At 45.0% G+C, this 26,764-nt stretch overlaps 1 protein-coding gene across 2 annotated transcripts in view; it reads right to left on the bottom strand.

Annotated features, from left to right (window-relative positions):
* The window catches only part of PLXNA1 (plexin A1), a 340,506-nt gene extending 314,086 nt beyond the window's left edge, over positions 1-26,420 (bottom strand). For both annotated transcript variants that reach the window (XM_063121369.1, XM_063121370.1), the window contains exon 1: positions 26,197-26,420. The gene's annotated coding sequence lies outside the window, so the exon portion shown is untranslated. The remainder of the gene's footprint in view (positions 1-26,196) is intronic.
* Positions 26,421-26,764: the final 344 nt, after the last annotated feature.

Here is a 26,764-nt window from a genome sequence, read left to right as displayed (position 1 = left end):
AGCTCTTCTGTTCGGATGAGAGGATTGCTGGCAGTTTCGGTTGGAGCTGAAATCTTTCGCCTCTGCATAAAAACATCACATTCCACACTCTCAAGAGCATCCTAGAGGGACTCACCCTCTCACCCCTTGAGTTATGTGACCAGCAGTGGAAAGTCTCTCCTCCGCTTCCCTTTGGTATTCTGTACCTATTCACGAGGCCTCTTGTGCCGAGTTCCCATAGACCAGAGCTGGGGGAGGGGTGGTGTTACAAGGGCCTGGCAGCGGAGGAACAAAAGTCACGTCACGAGAGGAAACGCCGATCCAATAATCGGCTGGGATTGACAAAACAAAGCCCCCTCGCCCTATCCTATGGCAAGAGAGACTTCACTCACATAACAAATGAAGCTGAACCTACCATCTACACCAGGGGTAGGTTAAACTTAGATCTCTAGATGCTTTGGACTTCTACTCCCAGCATTCCTGACCACTGGCAGGGCCTTCTGCGAGTTGAAGTCCAAAACATCTGGAGATCTCCCTTTTGCCCACCCTTACGCTATACAACCTTTACACTGGCAACTTCCAGTAACAACCCCACAGTTCTCTTGCATTCACCTCTGACACAGGTGATTCAGCATCAATCGCAACCCACTTCTGGCTTCACCAACAAGGCCTCACCCCTCATCGGTCAGAAGTTTTATCATCCCCATTAATAGCATGAATACATTACCAAAAGACTTGAATGGCAATTTGCTTCTGAACGTGATGTTATTGGTCAAAGAAACAGAATCTGTTTACATGCGACGCGCAACAACCTCAGGAGAGGCGTCGCACCCACCATTTTATTTTTTTAATAAAGGGGCAGCAGTGCATGAATAATCATGTGCAAACGGTAAGTAATTTTTAAAATTTAAATTACTTTCCCTGCTCCTGCTCCCCCCCCCCTACCCCCGATGGGCGCAGAAGAATCGTGCGGAGTTGGGTCAACCTGCGGCACCCGGCCACACGTTCCGCAGTCTCGGGCTCAACTCAGGACCTCGGAAAAACTGGGGCCAAAGTGGAGGGTGAGATCCCAGGCCAAAGGAGGGTTCATCCCTCCCTGATCCCAGGATCCCCTGTGCGTCATGTTTAGCTATAGCCTCAAACTTCTAAACCAGGGATACAGAACCTGTGGCCCACAGAGCCTTTTTTGGTTGCTCCAGGGGGCGGAGCTTGGCCTGGAGGAATCCCTGCTATCTCTAGTCTGAAATGAGAGGTAACCATGAAGAATCCGCGTGTTTCTCCCTTTCCCAATTTAGAGGAGAAACTTGAAACACACAAGCAATCTTCCTCAGACAAAAATGTGTTTATAATCAAAAGCCATACCAGGAATTGGAAGGTTTCCTTTCCCCTGGAAACAGCTAACAGCACCAGGTCACTTGGTCTTCCTTCTTGTCCTCTAAAGGCACAGATTCTAATTTTCCCACCAAGTCAGCACAAGTCACTGTGGTGTCCATAAGCAGATAAGCAACTGAGGTATGGCTTGGCTGTATCACTATCCCCACCACTCACCCGCATAGCTAATAAAAGTATAAAGGAAATATCACAAGCATAATTCAGCTTAGGTTGGAAATGATTCACCCTGTGGCAGGTAGACAGGAGTGAATAGGTAGACAAATATAGAAATGATTCTTATCACATCCTCATAGCAAGATTATAAAGATTTAGGTGCTAATTGTGAGAAAACAGTAGCAATTTGCTTTTTCTGTGACACGATGCACCTGGCTGCAAATGTATGAGAGAGACAAACAGCAGCACAGCAATGACAGAATCAAGGCTATGGATCAGGTATCCAAATTATGTATCTCCCAAGGGGTCTGAATTTGAATGGGAGCTAGTCAACTATTCTCCCCTGTCTGCTATGCCTTCTTGAACTTCTTCCTCATCTTCCTTCTACAATCACTATCCCCTACGTTCAGACTGCAAAATCATCACGCCAGATCATTTTAAGCAAGAGGGAGCTTTATATCATGAGAAAGTGACGTTTTTATTGGGCCAGTAAGAATGAACTGATAATTAAAGCAATGGCTGCATTTGCCTATCTTGCAAATGTATATAGATTACAGATACCATGCATCTAATATTAGGCAATTCATGCAGAAACTCCTACCATTGGTCATTTTAAGGATCATCATTTTGCTGCAACTTAAAGAACTTGCTGGGTACGTGTTATAGATTTTATTTCAGAACCGATACTAGCAGTTTGGACGGGATGTTTTGTCTTCGTGCCTTATACTTTGTTGTTTCAGGAGATAAGTGTACTATACAGCAAATTACACTAAGTATATTTTAGCTGCGATGGCGAAAGCTGACTGACTGCAGGATCCAAGGAATCATTAACAGGCAGTGCAGGGTATGCCCTAGGTGAAGCGCATCTCATGAGGCATCGGGCAGGCTTGCCAAGACATGCTGTACCTATGTATACACACAGAGCCGCTCTACAGAGGCAGCTTGCTTGCATGCCCCTTGGGAAGAAGGCAGATGAAAAACAGGCAGCTGTGGTGCAGGAAGAAACTTTTTGGCACTCAGATCAGCACGGCATGCAGCAAGACTGCTCTCTGAACATACCCTCCATTCCGGCTTCTTTGAAAGCATCTTCAGCCCTGACCTTTTGCCAAACAGCTGGGATGCTGTAACCTCTAGCAGCAGGGTACAGACTCCACACTGAAGCAGAGCCCTCCATTTCCCCCGCCCCCCTGTCCTCCAGTCCTTGCTCAACAGGACTTCGCTTTGCTGAAGTCTGACAGGAGAACAAGGGCAACCGTTGGGCACCTTGTGACACAAATCATACCCCAAACATCTGTCAGAAGCAATCACAATCTTCCTGTCATTTCCAGTTCCTTTAGACATGCAACAAAGAAAATGGGGGCGGGGGTGGGAGGATGGCTGGAAGGCAGAACAACAGCTAGCAAGCATTGTCACCATCACTGGTCATGCTTAAAGAAAGGAAGATGCTGCCCCCACTGATTTGAAGATGGAGCGTTTCTCATTTCTATAGTCCAAGTACACTAAGATACTACCCATGTTATTAACACAGAGCTGTTATTCCAAAGCAACGATCTCCTCGCTCTGGCTTGTTGACCTCTGCAGGGAATTCCAGGGTCTTCTACTCAAGCATACATATGCAAATCACATCACCTTGTTTACTACATCTATTGAGTCACAGTGGTAGCTGCCTAGGATTATGGATTCGATATTGCTAATATATTATACATTCAACCCACACAAAGCACAGAGGTTTTGATGCCCTTTGAGGGGGAAAGCACTTTGAGATATGCATTCTGATGTTTTGGACTGCAATCCTACACTTAGCTGGGAGTCTGTCCACTGAACTCAATGGGGCTTACTTCTGAGTCGACATGTATATTATTATTATTATTATTTATATAGCACCAACAATGTACTTGGTGCTGTACAAAATTTACAAATAAAACAGGATTGCACTGATTTTATGATCTTGTATATCAGCCGCTTTTATAAAAAGGCATAAATAAAACTAACTTAAATTTAAAAACCAAGAAATAAATGGAGACACCCTGGTTATCGCAGGGTATGTTTCTGCACGGAAGTTATTCAAAGGCACTTACATCTCAAATTCTCTTTACCTTCACAAATAAAAATGGTGGCTTATGTGACTTAAGAGTTATCATCTTAAGACAGAGGGAGGCAAATATTGAGGTCCATTTGGAAATTTGAGGAACTGTTCCGGCATAACCATAAAACGGCTGTCATGGGTGGGCACGGCCAGTCACAAAAAAGAAGTAACCTGCCCAGAGGCGTTCATGGGGAATTAAGAGGGCAGCAGGTAGAAGCTACCACTTGACTTTGAAGAAATCACAGCTACCAATAAGAAAATATAAAAATTGGGGCACATTAGTGCCCACAGGCACCACTCTGCCTGCCCGTCTAAGGATAACTAATTATTAAACAAGCTGCTATAGTATAGAATAGAATAGAGACTATGGCTAAATCTACACTAAGACTTTATATCAGTATTGAAGTGCAATGATAACTGTTGAGACAGTATCCACATTCCATTTGCCACTTTCATAGTGTTAGAGCCTACTTTTTATTCCACATTCATAATGATTTGACACAAGGTGTAGAAGTGGCCTATGTGATTCTATCTTGTTATACTCACTACAGAGGACTGCAACCAAAAATCACTTGCACCAGCAGAACACAAAACACTAAATCCATAATCCTACCCACACAGTGAATTTGCACTGGAGTAGTAATACCACTGCACTGGCAGCCGTCTATAGTAGAGGAACTCTACCACCAGCATTGTAACATGAATATAAGGGACAAAAACAAGCGAACAGGAGTATAGTCTTCCTTGAAATCACTGTTTCCCTTCTTTGAAAGGGAAACAGCTAATCCTGCAAGGTAACACGGCACGGTAGCTGTGAAAACCTCCTAAGTAATGTATCATTTAAAGACATAGCCAATATCCACCCATCTCTTAAGAAGAATAACTGCTGATTTGGGTCCAGTAGATTTGGGAACAGCAAACTGTTCCTACACACGTTGTTGGCTTTTTCCGTGGCATGCATGGCCGATGTATAACCTGACAAAACTCCAAGGTGTAGAATCAAATCATGAGAGAACAAAAACAAATCTCAGGAAGATACTATAACAGGAAGCTGTCCCTGGAGCAGCCAGATCCCCACAGTGCTGTAAGGTTGGGACTCAGGCACACCGAGCTAAAAGACCCAATGGAGCCCTTCCATGCCTTTCAGGCTTCTGGGCTGTGGAATTACACACTAGTTGTGATAGTAACATTTCCCACTGCCTGCAGGCTGTGGCTCTGGATCGAACAAGAGAGTGGTGGGGGAGAGACAGTCTTAGGAATGTTCTGGCTCATTCTTTGCGCTCAAAGAAGCAGTTGGTCGTATTAACTCTTTCAGCCCAGTGAGGATTCTGATTGCCTCATGCCTGTTTACACTTCCCTGTGCCTGTTTGCATTCTCTTTCCCTCCTTACTGTTTACTACAACTTTATTAGATTGTAAGCCTATGCGGCAGGGTCTTGCTATTTACTGTGTAATCTGTACAGCACCATGTACATTGATGGTGCTATATAAATAAATAATAATAATAATGCCCAGATCAACATACTAAAGAGCACACCGCAGTCCGTTTTCACTCCCCATCCCAGTCAAATAGTTGCAGTTACCCTACCAAAAAAACCACAGAATCCTAACGGATGTATTAATAAGCATGATGGAGTGCTGATACTTTATAGCCTAGAGATATTGCTGGCTAACATTTTGTAGACACCATAGAGAAAACGTATTGCAGCTGCTTTTTCCAAACCAAACACAGGTTTATTATAATCACGGACTATCCATGAAATTCGATTCAGGGTTTCCAAGCGCTCAAAAACCATCTGATCCCTCAAAAATATCCCAAGCCATTAAGTAATTATCAGAGCTGAAAAATTAGTTTTTTAAAAAGGGGGGGCTACACTATTGTGCTGGGGAATGTCCAGGCAGACACTCTCACCAGGAAAGAACTACCACCAATACAATTGTACATGTTCCTCTTCCAAATCAGCTCCGGTCTCTTGTTCTCCTTTGTAGACTCTCACCAGACCTAGGCCTGACCCTTCACAATACATACATGGTTCTGCTCCCATTTCCCAGCTTGCCCAATAGCATTCTCCAGCCCCTATCACCTGCTAGAGGAGAGTTTTCCCCAAAGGCCCACGTCATTCTGAGCTGTTCAAATTAACAGTTTGTCTTCACTGGCAGCCTTGGTCTGGAAAGGTCAGAAGACAAATGCGATGCTTCAGAAAGTCAACAGAAGTCTAGGCTTGAACCTGCCATGCAAGAGGGATCAAAAATCTGCATAGAAACAGCTGCAATATGATTCACCAAAATCCAGCTTTCATAACACCATAATCCTATATGCATATTTACATGACACATTATATTGATGCCAAGGAAGTTTGTTTCCAACTAACTCTGCTTAGGAACTTAGTATGCCAAAGTGCCTAAGAGACACAGCTTTTAATTATTTTGATTTTGAAAATAAGGCTCTAGTCCTAATAAAGACACATGCACTACTTTTCATGAATGGTTATTTATTTATTGACTTTTAGTTATACCTCGGAGGACTCAGGCTGTCATTCACAGTTCTCCCTCCTCCACGTTCTTATCTTTACAACCCTGTATTGTAGGTTAGACTGAGAAAGAGTGATTGGCCCAAGGTCACCCAGTGAGCTTCATGGCTGATTGGGGATTAGAACCTGGGTCTCCCCAGTCCTAGAACACTGTAACCACTATGCCACACTGGCTTTAGAAAATAAAGCAGGTCTTAGAAGAGCTGTAATAGTATAGTATATCTGCTTATCCCAAGCTATGCAGAATTCCCCTTGGAGCCCATTTCTGTCCTCTTAACATTTTAGATGATACAGGGGTGTGAAAAATGCACAATGCATTAGACAGCTACACACTTGTGCATCCCATGCGCTCTGTTAAGGCTGTGAAAATCTCATTGAGCCATCTAGCCCCCTTGCCTGCAAAGCTGTATTTAAGTTTTGATGGCAAATACCTTAAAGGGTTAAGAACGAGGAGGCAAGTAAGAAGATCTTCATTATAGTTTGCATCTTCTACTAAGCTGATAATCAGATATTGGTAAAATCTTTATGTAAGATTTAATATCTGAAAATAACAATTGCAGAAAACCGACAAGTGGATTTATGAAAATGGATGTGCAAACCATAATTTAATTTATGGTTTTAATTTTTGTGAACCGCCCAGAGAGCTTCAGCTATTGGGCGGTATAAAAATGTAATAAATAAATAAATACATAAATAAACTAGGTTGAGAGGCAAATTAAGCTGCAGCCCGTACCTTAACACTTCTCCTACCCACCGTTTTCCCCTTATAAACTTATCCTCACAACCACATTGCCCTGCAGTGTGATGAATATGTCTCCAAAATCCCAGTTATGGGAATGAGATTGCAGGGAGAAAGCCTTGGCAGCAGGAAGGTTAAGCACCTGCCATCTCCCCAATGCAAATTGTGACCTCCCACTACCACTGTGAAGCAGTGGGCCGGTTCACATGGTATTTAAGCCACACTGGTTTATTTAAATCGCAGTGCATTTCCATGATCTCCGCTTGTCGTGTCGTCCGAACCCAGAGGCATGGCTTGTTAAAGGGGTAAACAGCCCTCCAATATCCCTCCAATACGAACAACACAACAAGTTGTGCCCAAGAGATGATTATGAAAATAGTACTAGACACGCACCAGAAATTAAATAAACTTCAGCGTCTTATTTGAATTGTGCTATCCAGGCCATTGTGGGGACAACCCATGTTCTCAGACTCCCAAAAGTCTATTTCAGCTCTTCGAGACTCTATTTAAACACTTCACAGAGCAGGCTTCTGCTGACTAGCACAGGCAGGCACGTTTTAAATTCAGGTGAAATAACTCTGACTCAGTTTTAGATAAGATTCTCCTCTTCTCCTCGGTTACTACCTGGGCCCTGCATAAAATACTTCCACTTTGGCTGTTTCTTCTCCTTAGCATTCCTTGCACAGCAGCTCTGTTCCCTTCTCTTCTGTCTGGATCCGGCTCCAGTTTTGCAGAAATGCAAGATGCTTCTGCCTGCAGTGAAGGAAGGGGCAATTCAAGTGAGGGCTTGGATCCACTTTTCACTTCAAAGTTCAAATCTTGCAATGTAGCAAAAGTTTTTAATTGCCAAAGGAGGAGCTAGCCTGGGAAAGCTGGAAGCAGTAAGATAACTGGAGAGCTTGTGGAGTCTCGCTGAACCACAGAAAAGGAGGGAGGAGGGAGGGAGAGAGAAATCTCTGAATGTCTTCCAACAGCAACAAAACAAAGGGAAGGGAAACTATTTTTCAAGAGTGTGACACAGGCTTCTTTCTTACTCGGGCAGGGATGGGCCAGGAGCATCCAGTAATAACAGACCTGCACACAGAAGCGGAGCCACAGCAAATTCCCTCCCTATTGATTTCCATGGGAATGCAGAGGCCAAAGGAAAAATGGACACCCAAGACATCTGTGTTTTAAAAGGAAGAACACAAGCCACCTCCTAAGAAATTCACCATTCAGTAAAATTATCTGAACTGGCAGGAGATGGCACAGCGATTTCTACATTGAGTTTATAGTTCACACTTTGTTCATTTCATTACCTGTATGAAAAGAACATAGGAAGGTCCCTGCTGGATCAGACCGAAGGCCCATCAAATCCAGCCAGTCAAATGCCTATTGGGAAGACCACAAGCAAGGCACAAAGGCAATAGCCCTTTCCTGTTGTTGGTCTCCAACAAGTCGTATTCAGTAACACAGTACCTCTGAACACGGAAGCCGTGTCTAGCCATTGTGACTAGTGGCCATTGATAGGACTTATCCTCCATGAATTGGTCTAATATTCTTTTAACACCATCTAAAAGTGATGGCCATCACCACATCTTGTGGCAGCAAAATTCTTACATTAAATTATGATGCAAACTCAAAAGTTTTTCAAACTCCCCTCTTGAAGCTAGACTCACTACATACTGTTGGCAAGACTCGGGCTACAGGTCATTGAACCTGAACTTATAAAGAGTTAATACATATCTGAACAAGGTGGGGTTTTTTTTTACTGGGATGCTTGTTCTATCCTTTCCTGTCTCCTCCCTCTACTTTCTTCTTGTTGTTCCTGCCTGCATGGATTGCTGACCACAAGGCTGACCTCAGCCATCTTACCCTAAAATGGAAAGTTACTTGTCCTTAAAGTAATGTCTTTTCCTAAACCATCACTCAAGTGTTTTCTTGTCAACACGTGTGGCTACTCACTGGGAGCTGGTTCGCACTACACACACACACACACACACACACACACCCCTTCCTCAGCCCCCTGAAAATTGCCACACCATTCCCAGCATTCACTCTTTGGTGTCCGCCACAAAAAATGAACTCTGACAGTTTGAGAGGAACCTCTCTACTGGAGGCAGATTCCCATAGATAACATAATATTCTTTCCATGCCATTAAACAACTTGCTTAGCTACTCTTCATCAAAGCGAACAGGCTACAAGTTTAGAAATTCCTTGTGGGCCACCATTCAATGTCAAACACCCAAGCTAAGAGGCAAGGAAAACAAAATAAGACCAAAAAACAACAACACCTAAAATCTTCTGGAGCCTGTTGTATTCCTTTGTTGTAGTGTGTGTGTGTTGATTAAAGTCAAATAAAAATAAAATAAATTTTAAATTTTCTAAATATTTCTAATGTTTTCTGCTAACCTAACACCAGTAAAAGGATAGACACAACCCCATGATAATAATAGCCAGGTAAACCAGGCCTCTACCCGTCCTTTGTTAATGAACAGTTTTACTTTCCACATAGAAATAGCAAGTACAATTTTTGAAAGTTGGTCTGATAACTCAGATGGCTTTGAGCTGAATAGCCTTATCACAAGAGAGACCAATTCAAGGAGCATCAATTCAACCATGACCCCTGCAGTCTCCGTTAGGAATATTTATGGAAGCTGATCTCCACTCCTGTTCTTGCAGGGCAGAGGTAAAACACTAGGGTTACATAAAGGTGTTGTTGCTGCTGCTGTTGTTATTAACAACAACAATAATTTGCAAACACAACAATAACAGTAACAAAAAAGCACAAAAAAAAAGTGGGGGGAGTTGCCTTAGCTTCCATATGTTGTGTTTCTATTCCTTTAAAACTGAGGCTGTGATTCAACAAAAATTGATGTTTCACGTAAATTGAACACCACAGAGGCTTGTTAAAAAGAAGCTGGCTAGCTCTGCCAGATGCTGGCAATGTAATGAAGACAATGCCTTGTTGAGGCATATGATGTGGGCATGTCCTGTAGCGGCTTTTGGGGTGGGGTGGGGGGAGATTGCTCATATAAATTTTATTCTTGAAAAATCTGTGATAAAAGCAGATGCCCATGCACTTTTAAATTATATCCCAGTGATGTGGGGATTAACAGATGGAAAGCAAAAGTGGATACTGAGAGCAAAGAGCCTTATACTTCAAGCTTGGGAGGATAAACACCCACCAACTATCATCCAGTGGACTAAAGATTTTACTGCTCTTGCTACATTTGACTGTATCTTCTACAGCCATCAATTTTGTATAGCTGCTTATCTCGATATATGGCCTGCTTATGTTAACGTATATTTTTTAAAGGAGTAGATAGGAAGCTATTTGTGGTCACTGCTTATAAGAGATGTCCAATACATCCTCTAAGGTAAGCCCTGAAAGAAACTTTTAATATAACAAAAATAATGACAAGAGCTCAGTCAAGCAATGTTCATTCAGCCCATTTCAACTTGCATCACCATGTAGCATATTCACCTCAACGTACATAATTGCCCCTGGCTAAATACCGGGGGATGGATTCAGCATAATATGTTCACCAGCTGAACAATACTGCCCATAGAACAGGATTTCTGGGTTCTCTCCTTCTCTGCTAAAGCCCCCCACCCCTCACACCTTCTAAATCTGCTCCAGAGGGTTGGGGGACCCTCCAAAAGCGATTTAGAGGACGTACGGGGACTGCAGCGGACGGGGAGTAGAAGATGCGGAATTCCCATTCCACCAGTATCCTTCCACTGACTGAAACATTATGCTGGATCCAACCCTGGCTACAGAATATCAAGGCTATCTAAAGGATAGGGCTTAGTTCCTTTTTACTCAAAACACCAGTTGCACTCAAAATGTGGAAGGCCTCTTAAATGCAGCTTCAAAATGCTTGTGACATCTGTTTCCCCAAGTAAATGAGTGTTTACCCACACCTTTATCCATATGATCCACGTGCCCCATAAACTATGGAACTGCTCTTATGTACAAACCCAGCTGTGGCTCAGTCACAGCATATCATAATCCCCTGACCAAGGAAGGCCCTGCAGACAGGGGGTTTATAGAACCTCTCTTTCATGAGACTCTTGTTACCAATTTGCTGCGCCCCATAACACTTACTTGTTTCCTCAGTTTCTCCAACAGCCTCTTCACAGACTTAAACTTCACTGTAATTTTCAAATCCCCCTTTACCAGTAAGCAATAAAAAAAGGAGAGTGTAGAGTTGCAAACCACACATGCTTGAATGCTTATATGGTTCCAGAAGCCAACAGGAAGCCACAAGATAGTGTACCCTCTAATCAATAAAGTGTGGGGGAAGTCTTCCAGAGCACGGGTTGTCCTTCATCACATCACTGCAGGCTGACCCAGGGATTTCACTGCTAAAAGCAGACATCTCTGAGGCTTGAGCTAACGAGGTTTAAAATACTAACACACACACACACAATTTTAACACATCCTGTTTTGGAAACAGTTTCACCAATCTCTGGTATGTTCCACCGCCTCTCTCTTCTCCCCTCTGTTTTGCTGGAGGCATCGGCCTGAAAAACAGGTTGTTGGCTTTCTAAGAGAATGTCTTGTTGCTTGTTCTCCCACTGGAGGTGACAACCCCATTTTTGCAAGATCACGGATGGAAGCAATAATATCGCTGAAGAGCAGGTCAAGTCAATAGAGCTCCCAGCAGTGCTTTGAGGATCAGAACCTAACACATTCAAAGCAAAAAAACAACATTCTTGTTTGTCTGTCTGTACTTCTAGGAATGAAAATGACTAAAAAGAGGGATGGGGGAAAGCACCATAGTAACTCAGAGGATTTCCTCAGAGAAAGCTATTTCTAGATGCATCTCATCTGTTTTCATTGTAAACTCTTGACATTTCGCCACTACACATGTCATAATAAATAGATTTAATAGGCTGCAATCCTATGCACACTTCTTTGGGAGTAAGAACCCAGTGAGACTTACTTTTGAGTAAACGTGCATTAGATTAGGCAGTTAGTGAAGAAGAGGGCAGGTGTGTGAACAACAAACGCAACTGCCCCGCTCATATGTAGCTTGCCCGTAGCCCGAGCGCTCAGCACCTTTGCAGAATCAATTTCTAAAGAACCCAGTAAGGCGCAATGAGGCCAATGAGCTAGCAAAGTCAGCTCAGATTCTATGTTTAGTTCACTGTCCCTGAATGATATGAAAACAAGCCTCTCCCATTGTGGACGACAGCTCTGCTTTAGTGAACTCCTAAGAAAACATGAATCACTCAAACACTTATCAGTTCAAAACACCCGTGCAATTAACAAGACTTCTTTTTTCCTATGGTATAATTATATACATTTTAATGCAATTACAACCCCTGTATTTTGTACATTAAACAGTAGGCAACCAAAGGAAGAGAGAGAGATACTTTATTTTTCTTGGCTGAGCATTCCTGAAATCTCAAAACTGACTTGCCTGGCGATCCTGTCTCTACAAGAATTTTTTTTTTTTAAGGTAAAGGAGAGACAAAAGAGAGGAAGAATAAGACAGAAGGATGATGACAAAATGGCCCACATTTATCTGCTCTCCCCTCTGCTACAGAAGGAAGTTATAGCTTTTGAAGGATGCCACATACACACAATCACCTGAACCCGGGCAACCTCAGCATCAAATCAGTCTCCAACAGCCATTGAAAAGTAAAAGCAAATAAATAAAACAAATGACCGCCAGTCAGTTCCCCGCTCCCTGAAGCCGGGGTCATTAGGCAGATTAAAGTTCCCAAGCTTTGGCCAGCGGCACAGTTAGCAAAGTGCAGTTAAAGTGCCCAAATTGGATTACTACTTCTCCTCGGTCTCAGTGCCAACTTGGCCAGCAGATTGGATGTGTGCGAGAGATAGGAGAAGGCGGTGGGGGCCGAGGGAGATCCCGCGGGCGGGCGGGTCTGCAAGCTGTCAGCCTCAGTGAGGCTGGGCTGCAGCCGCAGCAGTGAAAGAAGAGAACGACCACTCAAGGCTCTGTCGAAGGCAAGAGTGGGTGGGTGAGGAGGCTGCGGTTACTCGGCAGAAGGGAAATGCACTCTGCACTTCCTCAGAGACACACTTTATTAGTATTATTTTACCCAGGCCACAACCAAGCCCTGGCACTGAAAACAGGTTCCAAGAAGTGAGAGCTTGTTAAGTCTGTGTTTTGATTAAACCCCTGAGTGTGAGCCAAAGTAAGGGGAAGGGGGAGGCAAAATCAGCAGTGGTCCCAAACCAGCTCTTCCAGGGGAGCTCTGACAGAAGATGGGGGGGGGGGGAGAGACTGCTCGACTCCCACTTAGGTGGATGGCCATTGCCGGAGCGTTCATGAAGAACCAGCGAAGACCAACGCAAGAAGATTTTACTGGGCAGGCCACCCTGCAAAACATCCACACTTAATACTTATGGCTACACAACATTCTTGATCCAGGATCCTCAATGTACAGTCACAGCAACAGGGCTTCACTTTAGGCCATTTAGACAGGCAAAATCAACTAAAAATGCTACCCAAGAAGCTGTCAAAGCCGGAGGGTGATGCTTCCAGTGTTGTGCGACTATTTCAAAAAGCATTTGCACCTACCTATTTTGAGACCAAAACTGTTAACGGTTAGATGCACAGATGATAATGTTCAGAAACTAACAGGAGCCAGGAAAGCATTTTGCTGCTTTACAACGAGTTGTCAAACTTCTGTAAAAAATTCCGGTTTGGGGAGCCCTCTTTTCTTGTAGCAAGGAGACAAGAGAACAGAACAGAGCAATTGCCAGGGCAGGAGACAAAATACCCACCGTGTGGGAAGGGTGTCTCTTGCCTCTGCACTACAATTTGATATTCTGCCCTCTCTCCCTGGCCACTCTAGCAAATAGGACCAAAAAAGGGGGAGACAAAGCACCCCACTCTACTGTAGGTGGCTTGGACCACACTGCATTTGAGAAAGGGGAAAGGAGGACAGTTATACAAGCCTTGGAAGGGGAATGTGAGTGGGAAGGGTGCTATTGACCTCATGTCCTGCTTGTGGGCTTCCCATAGGAATCTGGCTAACTTCTGTGGGAACAGGATGCTGGATCAAACAGCCCTTTGGTCTGATCCTGCATAACTCTGCTTATGTTCTTAAGGAGGAAAGAGAGCAGATTCCAAAGTCTTGCCCTCCCTCAAAGACTTATGCTTTTATTCCATCTATTTGCAGACCTTGACCACATCTAAAAAGGTATTTCAAAGCAGTTAACAATACAAGATTAAAATACAAAGCATTCTCATCATTTAAAAGGTTTAAAACTGAAAAAACTAACAACTTGATTAGCTGGGCAGCGCAACCCATCAGAGAAGGCCTGACTGAAAGGGAAAGCCTTCAACATGCACACAAAGCACGCCACACCTGGCATCTTCTGAGTACCAGCGAGGAGAGCACTCCACAAGGGAGAACATTCCACCAGCTGGGCACCACCACAGTGAAGGAGGCCTGCTTCCAGGTCACCACCAGATGGCAATCTGCAGATCATGGTTCAAGCAGCAAGACCTCCTCCAATCATCTTAGCAATCACAAAGGTCCATAGGGGGGAGGGCAATGTGCAAAGAAACCTGGTCCCAAGTTGTTCAGGACTCTACATGCTGGCAACAAGACCCCTGAACTTGGCTCAGCAGCCAATAGGCAGCCAGTGCAGTGGCTTCAATACCAATGTAATATGCGTGTGGTCAGGCACCTTGCTCAACATCCTGGCCATCGCCTTCTGTATCAGCAAGCTCAAGGATAGCCTCACATAACTCGCATAAAGCGAATTACAGTAATCTAAACACAAGGTTACCAATGCATTGACTAGAGTGGCCAGATTACTGTGAATGTATAAGCTCAGCAGGAGGAAGAACTGAAATGAATCAAGGAGCCATTACTCCATAGTAAGCAACGTACAGCAAAATCCTGTGCTCACTTACTCAGTAGCAAGCCCCATTATATTCAATAATGAACAGAACAGAACAGAACATCAGAACAGAAGCCCAGCAGACGGCTCAGTGGGTCAAGAGATCTAATGTTTAATGTCCGGTAGCCCTGGACCTACATGTAGCCTCCGCCTCCATGCCTCAGTTTCCTAACAATAAATAGGGACAGCAACCATTTCTTACCTACTACTGAATGCTCCTTTCCCAGAATTTTCAACAAAAGAGTGAGATAAACTTGACAATGGTAAGACATCATCATTTACGAACCTAACTTCACAGGGTTTAAGGATATAATATTCTGAGTTCATCATTCATCAAAAGCGGGAGAGGGGAAAAAGACAAAATCTTCACACCTAAATTGGGCTGAGGCTGAATATCTAAAAGGGCAATGACAACTGTCACAACTGGAAGGGGATGGAAGCATTTTTGTTCCATAGGGAAAGGAAGAGGAATTCGGACAGGTACTCCTGCTAAATGAGGAACCAAGCCTCTAATGTACACCGTTTTAAATGAAACGCTCACCGGTCAGTTCACGTTTCCTTGGTATCTAAGAGGCATTTTCCTGAGGTTTAAAGGGTCTGGGAACAGGAGATGACATAAAAGCAACAGCAGCAGAGGTCAGTCCGGAACGAAAACACATCAACCAAAAGTAATGGCTGCTCCAGGAGGAAATGCACAGACATGACTGAGCTTTTTATTGGAGGAGCAGTGTGGTTTCTTTAGCTCTTTTCTAAACACACTGATTGACCGCCCCTAGAAGTGCTGAGCGGCTGCTCTTCACAGGGTGAAACTGGACCCGCTCCTCTTAGCAGGTCAAAAGACAGCCTTTATGAAAAGGCATTACACACGCTTGAGATGAACTGAATTTGCTAAGTACACCTTCCTTTTCCCCACCGCCTTGGCATCCTACCACAAAAGGCTTTTGATCAAACAACCCACCCAAACATATCCAGACAAACAAGTTGTGCGTGTTTACACACACACACACCTTATCATAGTGCAAGCTGCAGGAATACCATCAGAAGAATGAGCTTGGGTATCATGATGAAAATAACTGTCCACAATGCCACTAATCCAAACTAAATAGCACCTTCATTTGCCTTTCTCACAACCACTGATGCAGACAACAGTTATCTTTGTCTGCTCCTGGATTTCATCAGAAGCTCTCTTAACCCGGGCTGGTTACTTGTTAGCACTCTTTAATGATCCTTTAAAACGAGTTAAAAGAACGGCAACAAGACAGCTGCATTCCATTCTGTCAGCGTACATTTATAGAATCCCAGAACTGTAGGGTTGGATAAGAACACAAAATCAACTAATCCAGCCTTCCCCACCCTGGCACCCTCCAGATGTTCTACCATCACCACCAGCCCATGCTGGCTGGCTGATCATAGGAGTTGTAGTCTAAAGACATCTGGAGGGCAACAGGTTGGGAAAAACTGATCTAATCCAACAGTTTTCAAATGTTCTACCTTCAAGGAATACTTTCCACATCAATTTGCTTCCCAAGGAAATCCAGAGAGTTTCAGAGAACTCTGGGACATAATCTAGGGTGCTGGGGGGGGGGGGCTGGCCAGACCTGTAACGAATCACGGTCAACCCATGTGAACGGACAATGTCCCTTGGAGCACAAAGGAACTTATTGGGCCACCTGTTCTCATGGGGAAACAAGACTCCAGAATAGCAATTCAACTTGTTTTGGATGTACTTCCCTTGAAAAAATCAGGCTCACCGTTTGGGCGCGCTCCCAGATTCAACTACGCATGTGGATGACCAGGTGGAAGCGGTGGACAGAACTGCCTTTGTCTGGCGCGGTTCCACTGCAGTGTGCCCCATCCCACACATTAAATTAAATTCTGCTTACTGGATGTGCGTAGGGGTGTGTCTATGATCTGGCTGTGGCCTGTTCAAGGGTTGTTTTCTGTTACATCATTGTCATGTGTTGGCCACCCCGCTTTTCCCTCCCATTCACAGTAGCACACTTCACTGCTTCACTTAGCACTACTTCACATTAGCATTGTTCCACGCTTTACTGCTGCATTACTCTGTAATTGTGAACTTTCAATATAGGACACTGTGAGCTTTCCATTTTTTTTTTTTTACTTTGCACTATTCTGCAGTTGCGCTGTTTCAATTTTAGGGGCCGGGTTAGAGCTTTTCTGATTCACTTTCTTCACCTCTTTGCTACTTTGCAGTTGCATACTTTCATTTTAGGGATTTTAAGGACTTTTAAGCACCTTTGCAGCTATTTCATTGCTACTTACAATAGCAAGGGACATGGGGAAACACATTGAAATCATCCATCTCCTCAACAAGTACTGGGTAGTAACTCATTCTCCACCATTATGATGACCAAGGCTGCAGGGAGTTCAATAACGCAGTAACACATCTCTGGTACTGTGGCTGTGCGCAGTTTCATATCAATGTAAATGCCCTAGAAGTGGAAAGCACTTCACTTCTAAAGATAATTGGTACTTCTGAGGGGAGAGGTGTGGGGTAAACTACAGGGGTATCATTTCTTTCTTCCATTACACTTCCCTGAGCAGGGGAGCATGGAGAGAGGTGGGGAGCAAACCTTACTCATTCGCTGAGCAGCGCCTACAGTGTGGGTAATGTTCAGTTCTACTTGTGGGATTCCACCCACCCAACACCAAAGTATGGTGCTTTCTAGTGTTGCTTGTCCCGTGAAACTGGTTTTTTATGTAAAGTATACTCCGCTTTTCTTGCTTCTTGTGCCACTGATGGACCAAACCAGTTTTATGAAAATCTGGATATAAACAGAATCTGACTTCATGTAGATGGGCCTCTTTGTAAACTGCAGTTGGCCCAGAATGCACCAGCAAGAATGAACATGGGAACATGTTACCCTTATCCTGCTATGCTTGCACCAGTTGCCAATTTGTTTCTAGGCATAATTCAAAGTGTTAGCGAATACCTTTAAAACCCTAAATTGCTTGGATCCAGGATACCTGAGGAATCACCTCCTCCTATACTAACTGCCATACAAGATCAGAAGGAGAGGCCGTTCTCTGTGTTCTGCCTAAAGTGGATGCACTGTTAACGATGACAAGTCAGGGTCTTCTCAGTGGCTGCACCAATATTGTGGAACAAATTGCTCCATAAAGTATGGTAGCCTCCTTTCCTGATGATTTTCACTGTTTGGCAGGCTTTTGCCTGCTAAGTGTTGGCTTTGTTTAAAGGTTGTGTTACCTACGGTCTCAACCTCTGTATTTTTACTGTTTTTAAAATGAAAGTATGGTTTTGTATTTTATTACGTTTCTAAATCATTGTGATTCACTGTGAGCTATGCATAGAAACTAGAGGAAGAGAATATAAATTTATAAATACAAAATGTCAGGGATGCTTGACCACGATTGCTAATTTTCTAATTGAGGAACTCTGATTAGGCTTTAAGGAGCCCTGAGGTTCCCTAGAACACGTATAAAACCCACTAATCTAATCCAACCCTCCCCTATGAAGATTTTCTAAATCCAAGTAACTTTAAAATTTATTTCTTACACATTCATTTCATGCCTTTTTGCCAAAGAGCTCAGCGTGGTTTTTTAGCCTCAGAAAAAAATGGTACGGTTAGATGAAGAGACCCCCACTCACTCACCCAACCACTTCCAAGCTACCCAGTTAGCTTCACAGTGGAGTGGAGATTTGAACCTTGGTCTCCCAACAACCAAGACCAACATGCTAGCCACTTCACCACATCACGCAGGAGACGGTGTACCATTATCCGAAGGCTATAAGCAAGAAAGGCTCATGACCACAACAGAGGCAACTGTAGGGCAATAAGTTTAGCTAAACCCATTCCATGTGTTTCTTCTAGCACGTGGACTGAGGCATGCACTAGGGAGGAGGATGAAGAGCCCAGGGTCAGACTGTCTCGGAGGTTTTTGTTCCTCTTACAGTCGGTCACATTTTATGCAGCAGCCACGCTGACTGAGAGCACGTTGCTTTCTCACAGCAAAAATGAAGTGTGAATAGATGCATGTTCTTAATACACCCACTTCTACATGTATCCGGGAGCCCCAATTAACCTCTGTTATTCACATTTTATTTGTCCACTGCAGAAAATGCCGGTGTACCTGCAGCAAACACAACTGATGTATAAAGTGTGGATCCACCTGCAGGCGAGATTTATTTATTTATTTATTACACTTATATACCGCCCCCATAGCCAGAGCTCTCTGGGCAGTTAACAGAAATTCTAAAATTGAGATCAAAACAAGTATACAAAATTTTAAAACACAGAACATACACACATAAAGCATTAAAAACCGTTAAAAAAATAAATATGTGGGTGATTAAGATGTGCTGCCATATGCCTGGGCAAAGAGGAAAGTCTTAACCTGGCGCCGGAAAGATAGCAGCGTTGGTGCCAGATGTAGGACAGAAGACCATCTCTGGGGCAAAGGCACCTTGTTTGTCCTTGAAAAACAACTGGAGACTCGTGAAGATGATGGTGAAATATGATCGCAGTAGAAAGTAAAATACCATATACTGTAGTCTTCCCCAAGCTGGTGCCCTCCAGGTGTGTTGGACTTCAACTCCCATCATTGACAATGTTGTCTGGGAGTTGCCGTCCAAGACATTGGGAGGGTACCAGCTTGAGGAAGGCTAACATACAGCATCAATTGAACTGAATCTTCCAGAGAAGCCTCGAAGGCAGCCAAACATAAAGCAAATTATAGCACATGTTCAATACCGCTGACCGAGGACTCAGCATGCCTCAGTCCAATTTTTACTTACCACTGATTTCCTGGGTCGCCCTAGCCAAGTCCACAATGTATTTAATCAATAGGCTGGTGATGCAGAGACCTCCTTTGGCGGCAATGTGAACGTACCTGGATGCATAGAAGCATCAGCAGACAGACAGACATCGTGGTACACAGATGTATATAGCTTTGTTTGTGTGTGTCTGTAATACTTTTTATTTGTCCTCACAACACCCCAATAAGGTAAAGCAACATTGTTACGCCTCGCTTGGCTCATTTTAAACAGAGATAATAACATGGTGCTATCTTTCAGGGGTGCTGCAAGGATGACTGTATATATACTGCAGGGCAGCTAGATTCCTATGGATGTCAGCTTGGTATAAGCATCTCGGATAGGTAATTAGTGCCTCTGGGCCTCTGTGTGCATTTGTTTCATTAAAAAGGAGACTGTTAGCAATAGTGATGTGGTTCAAAAGAAATTGAGTCCGATGCGAGGCCAATAACAGCATCCTGCAAGCAGGACTCTCACTGACTCCAGGGGGCATTTGCCTACATAAGAAACAAACCGTGGGGCACCTCAATCGAAAAATCCTCCATTTGGGCAGGAGTCGAGCCACAAGCAGCAAAGAGCACAAACCCATGCCAGCATCCATCATTGGTTTTGGACGCGTGGCCCCCCAACCCCCCAAAATACACTTTGTTCTGATAAAGTCTCTGATATTCATTTTTGCTCCAAATCTTCGTTTTGGAGGGGCAGGGGGAGGAAGGCCCAACTGTAACAGTGGAGGAGGAGGGAGAGACACACACAGAGAGAAACACCAGACAGGGCAGCATTTAAGCCGTTTCACCTGGTTAAGCATTAAGGAGCAACCGCCCTAAGTCCTCATCTCCCTTGCCCGAAGCCCAACAGTTTTGATAGGGTTTTGTTTGTCTACCCTATCATCATCCCCATTCCCCTACCAAACAATCCCTGTTTTGACTTTTAATCGGATAAAAAGCTTCAGCCCATGTACAGAAGCAAAATTTGGTTGTCATCTTCAGAAGTACAGTCCAGACTCTGTTCCCATGTCCTCACGCCAAGCAAAAACAATTTGTGGCAAGGGGCTGGGAAGATAAAACATCTAGACCTTTCTCTGTTGTTACATACACACAAGCACCTTTTGCCTAAAGAAAGGTTCCTGGAGGATTGCCTTCCTAGAGTTTCTAAAGCCAGAGAAATGCTTGGCTTGCTTTAATTAAGCAAACATTCGCGGCCTAAACTTATAACATGAAAAGGTCTTCTACACTCATCTACTCGTGAGAAATACATCAGTATGCGAAGAAGTTGGAAGTAACTCAAAATAATCCTTGGCCTTTCTCGCAGGCTGAAACACAGCCTTTTAAAATGGCAGTTTTGGACCAACATCTGGGAGTACCCCATGAGTTGAAAACACAGCATGAGAGGCAACATGCAAGTGTTGACATTTTCTTATACCAAATTTAATCCGTAAAGCACTGTGTACATTGATACTGCTATATAAATCATGATGAACAACAACATATCCGGTTACAAAATGACTCATACCAAAATACAATGTATATGAAATAAATTCAGTGCCCAGATAAGTAAGGCTGCAATCCTACACTTACTTTCTTAGAAGTAAATCCCACTGAAACCAATGGACTTGTATACATGTTTAGGGGTCAGAGTGAAGATTGCAGTTCTGGTAAGAAGTTTTAAAATTAGCAGGAGTACTAACTGCACGAGTACAAGGACACTTTCTAGCTTGGCAAGGAACATGGGTTTGACAATGTGGTAAATAACACTTTATCGCACAGACAAAATCGTGGTTTTAAAAAAAATAAACAAAAATAAACACAGTGATAAAATATGCTGTGGAAGAATCCTGAAAAATAAGTTTTATGATCTGTACATTGTTTTCTGAACATAGGAAGCTGCCTTAGAAGACCAAGCTAAGCCATTGTTTTAAGTTTTTAAATATATGTTCTGTGTGTGTGTGTTATCTGTTTATCTGTTTTTATGTAAATGTTTCTGCAATTGTATAATGTATTTTTTAATTATTTTTAATTTTGAACCACCCAGAAAGCTTTGGTTATAAAATATAATAACACTGAAACTGGTCCATCTAGCCAGTACTATCTACTTCAGCCTTCCCCAAGCTGGTGTCCTCCAGATGTGTTAGACTACAACTCCCATATTCCCTGGCTATTGATCTTGCTGGCTGGAAATGATGGGAGCTGTAGTCCAACACATCTGGAGGGCACCAGGGAAGGCTGGACTACTGTAACCAGCAGTGGCTCTCAGATGTCAGGCAAAGTCTTCCCAAGCACCAGAAATGACCAGAATTGGACCTGGGACCTTCGGTATGAAATGCATGTGCTCCACCATGGAGTTAAGGCCCCTTCCCCTCAATGTCTGAAAATCATAACACTTCTGATGGAACATACAATCCAGATCTCAAAAAAGAGTGTCATTAAAAATCAGGCATATCTGAAGACATGTGAATAAGAATCTACTTTAATTTGCAGAGGTGGGACAAGAGAAATGCTGCGTTTTGCCTAGCATCCTAAAATTCTTGCTAGGGCATCAAATAAATAGGACAGAACACCCAGTAATCCAACTGTGAAAGGCAAGAATTGCCCTCCGGTTATTGTTTTTGTAAGCTCTATCAGAGAGGAATATATACATGTATTATGCACACTGGGATCTTAATCCAAATAGACAGATTGGGTTAAAGGAAGGCATTGGCAGGATCCAAACCAAAAAGCACAGATCCAGAATGGGATGCAGCAGGCTACCATCTAGCATTCCCTACAGAGACTCTGCTACGCAATCACATATTTTGGATCCAAACTTCCTTCCCACCCACACAGACTCGATATTGTCTCAGCGCTGCTAGCACTGTAATTTACTAATATAAAACAAGTTGAACTATGCAAACAGAGTCTGAACCAAAAGAATTCTGTTAAAAAGCCTCTTTATAACCCACTTAAGAAATTATCTCTGCCTCAGCTTGCAAGTTTTTGTTTTGTTTTTTGGCCTGCTAATTTTCTTTGACTTCCTCACTCTGCACAATTTGGTCACCAGTATCTTGAGAGAGAGATATCGAGTTGCTCATTTTACCCACTGAGTACGTACAAAAGACCTTGAGATTGTTCAGGAAGCAATTAGATGCTGTACAGAGGGAAATGGTGTTTTCAAATGAATAACCTTTGATGCAGTCAATAGCCTGCGCTCGTCCTTTGCACATTCCTCTCCCCACCCCCACTTCTACTGCAAAAATGGATGAATATATTTTATCCCACTGAAAGGGCAATAACCAACTGTATTCTAAGGTTCCCTCTTAAGCTGTTTCCTAAAGGCATCTTATATCTGAACTTTTTTCCCCTGCTGAGTCTCTCAAAGGATGATTGTCAGTGCTAATCTGTATGATATGGAGGATGCTACACTTCAAAGCACGTGGGCAGTTTAAGGGAAGGAGGAGATTTAATCGTGCTTCTCCCCCCCCCTTTAACTGACCCCTAATAAGGTTCCTCCTGTAACTGATGACATGTAAATTCTGCTTACACCCTCCTTGCCTCACAACTCCACAGTATAATCCCTAAAAATGTCTATTCAGATGTAACCTCCATAAAGTCCAATCGACTCCCAGGTAAGCGTGCATAGGATTGCAGCCTAAATCGATGCGTATAAACACACTGCTAAGACAGTGAGTGGATTTCACTGAACTAGCATATAAAAAATCCAAAGGGAGAAAAGGTCTGAAAATGCATTTATTGATTGGACCCAGCCCACATCTGAATATTTGCAAAGCCCTTCACTCAAATATGATGTAGCCTCACATGTGTGTTTGAAATACAGATTTTATATCTCCATCGCACAAGCGCACACACAACACAGTCGCTAGCACAGTGGTTCTAGGAAAGTGATTCCAAAAAACAATCATGAAAGCAATAGCTAGTTTTACTACACTCTGCATTAACGGGCTTATTTTCATTTGGATGATTTAGATATTTCCCATGCCTTTCTGAAAAGGTTCAGGGTGTTCTACAACCTCCAGGTGTTTGGGGTTTTTTTTTGTTTAGTGTAAGGGCTTATACATATACATTATGAATAACACCTACACATGCACACCCCGTCTCTCTCATTCACTCTATAGAGCTATATTTATCATCTGTGCAAAGAGGCTTGCTGTTGGGTGGCAGAGCATCAAGCCTCTCCTAAACTACACCATAATCAGCAAGAATAATTCATGAATGAATAACCCTTAAGACGGTGCTGTGTGTTTTTTCCAGGCACTGTGCAAAGAGCTCCTAAATCCTCACACCATCCCTGTGTCGTAGATCTGTGTGTGTGTGTGTGTGTGTGTGTGTGTGTCTGTGTTACTAGATGGAAACAGACTTAGAAGTGAGAGGTAGAGAAGGCTTATTGTGCTGCTCAGCAAACTAGCCTGTGTAGAAACACCCACCAGCACACAGCCACCACCCAAATTTCAATGAGACACACACAGGAAAAAGCCACTGGACTGCGGGCTGGTCAGTTTGGCTCCCGAGAGTCGCTTCAGGAAGTTGACATGCCAGCAAAACGCGGCTTCCTCTGGGAAGGAGGAAATCTAGCAAGCCGGAGAATGGGGGCGAGGTTCCCGACTCGGGCACGATTCATCCGCCCCGGGGTACCGCAATTAAGCAGTCCGCTTGGCCCCTACCTGTCCTTGGGCCGGAGCCCCCATTCCTAATCTCTGCTGAGCAAAGGGGGGGGGGACACCTCCCAGGAGCCCAGCTCAGCGTTCAGATCGGAACAGAAACACACGGGGCTTCTCTACGCCTAAACAGCGGCATCGTCTCCTGGCAAAGTTCTTCAACTCCAGGCACCTTAGAGGGGGTGAACTTGGGGGGAGGCTTGGGTCACGAAATGGGCAGTGACATCAAGACCGGGTTTGGCGAGAAAAGGGAGGGGATCTACATCTTTGGACCCGCCAGGGCTTGAATAGGTTAGGCCTTTGGGGTCCCCTTTGAACTACACGATCCAACGGAGGTCTTTTTCCTGCGACCCTCCGTCCCCAGGAAAAGGAAAAATCGTTAAGATCAAACTTTTTGCCTTTCCAAATTAGGCGACTTGGGGAAAAAACGGGGTGGGGGGGGATCGCCGACCAAAAATGACCCGACAATCTCCGCCGGATCCACTGCGCCGGCGAAGAAGAGGAGGACTGGAGAGTCGAGTCACTTTCGCACTGCGAAGCGCCTGCCCTCCCCTCGCCAGCCTCCGAAGGCAGAAATGACGGCGCCGGTCTCCCCAAAGCCGGCTCCACTCTCTCTTTCTTTCTCTCAGCACCCCCCCCCCCCGCGCCCCAGGAAAGAAAGAGAAGGCGAGGAAGATGCTGCATACAGCTTGCTGGCGGCGCCTCCCGGGAAGCGCCGGCCCCCTCCCACTCGCGCCCGCGATCCCAACAAGGCGGAGGCAGGCAGCGGCAGCCGCGGCGCCTGCAAAATAATCTACAAACGCCAAGGTAAATGCGGAAAGCGCTGGCAGCGGCGGCACGAGCTCCACGCTACACCCCCCACCCCCGCTCAGCCACGCACGCACTCCGCGATCCGCCGTCCTCGCTCAGCTCTGCTGCAGTTCCTCCCCCCACCCCACTCCCCTCGGCGAGCTCCTTGCCTACCTTTCCGCTTTGCCGAGGCATGGTGTGGAGGGCTGGGGTGGGGGGAGAGAGAGAGTTCATCTCGCTCTCCCGCGCGCACACGCGGAGCCTTCCCTAGGCAAGCGGTAGCACATTTTAGAGCATTTGAAGCTCTTTAAGAGGGAGGCTTTCCCTCCCCGCCACACGGCACAAGCACTGCCGCTTGGCTTTCCCTCCCCGCCGCACATCGCTTGCGAGCGTAGCTGCTACAACCACATGCTGATCCATTCCAGTCCTTTCCATTTCAATTCCCCCACGATCGCCACCGCTAACGACGCACGCCCTTTTCGCCAATGGCAAAAGGCTGCCGATTCCCTCGTTCTCCCGACACACTTTTTAATTGCAAACGCTCTTCACGTCTCATGGTCAACTCTTCCCGCTCCCAGCCTGCCAGCCACATTTTTTAGGGAAGGACCCATCCAGTCTCTTCCCGAAGCCGATTTCCCTCGGGATAGCCTCCCGATCACACCATTACCGCGGATCGTTTTTGGCCGAGCGAGGAGCCTCTTCCTTTCCCTCCCCACCCCCACGCTACATTTCTGTGTGCGTGTGTCTCACGCGCTTTCCCTACTTTACGATCTCCCCAACCCCGAAAACACACACACACACCCCAAATAGCAGCGGCGACGATCCCACCCACCCAAAGAATCCAGCAAACTCCGCTTCCCTCCCGCATGCAAAAATAATGAAATTGGTGTCGCCGCGTGCTGAGCTGCAATCACCCCCCCCCCAGCAAAGCAGTGCGAAGGCTTCCCCGGAGCGAAAAAAAGGTTAAACATCCCCCGTGTGTGTGTGTGTGCCTCGCTCGCTTTGTATCTGGTGTGTAAATGTGTCGCTCCCTTGCATGGGGCGCAACTATTACGGAGCCAAGCCGGAGAAACAAGGGAAAGGCATCCGTTCAGGCTCTCTTCCTTCGCAGCCACCGTTTTCGTCTCTCTCTCTCAATCCCTGGTTTCGAAACCCAAACCCCCAAAACGTACCCCGGGAGAGCTAAAAGAGGAAAGTTAGACAGTGTGACTTACAGCTTGAATCGGAGCTTGCTTCGGATGTGCCTGCCATAATTACATTCCACACCGAATAGACCCCCCGTTGCAACTCAGGGCTCCGCGCCTCGCTCGCTTTTCTCTTGCTGCTGCTGCCGCTGCTGTTGCCGCCGCTGCCCAGCATGAATGGAATGCAGCGCAGGGTTCCAATGGAACTCCAGCCTCGATCTGACTTCCCAGGGAGGCGGACTGAGACACACATTCAAAGGGGCTGCTGCTGCCGCTCGCCTGGGTTTCGCCTCTAGAGGGCGCACAGACCTGAGCCGATCAGCGCACTGGAGGAGGAGGAGAGAAAATGAAGAACAGGAGAAGGGAGGCCCAAAAGCCAAAGGAGGCTGGCGCGTTGTTAAAAGGGCAATGCCGCCCGAGCAGCCTTAAAAGCGGCAATGCTATCAGAAGAACGGAGGGTGCAGCAGGAAAATTCGTCAACGAGCGGGGATCGGCGGTCAACACCCAGCGCTCTTAGCAGTGCAGTGCGCCACTCGCCAGCCCTCTGTGTGCAAGAGGCAAGTGTGATCACTCACACACACACTTTAAAAACGTGAAT

Source organism: Elgaria multicarinata, chromosome 3 (assembly GCF_023053635.1).
Source record: "Elgaria multicarinata webbii isolate HBS135686 ecotype San Diego chromosome 3, rElgMul1.1.pri, whole genome shotgun sequence".
Taxonomy (NCBI): Eukaryota; Metazoa; Chordata; class Lepidosauria; order Squamata; family Anguidae; genus Elgaria; species Elgaria multicarinata.
This window is presented reverse-complemented; position numbering and strand designations above follow the sequence as displayed.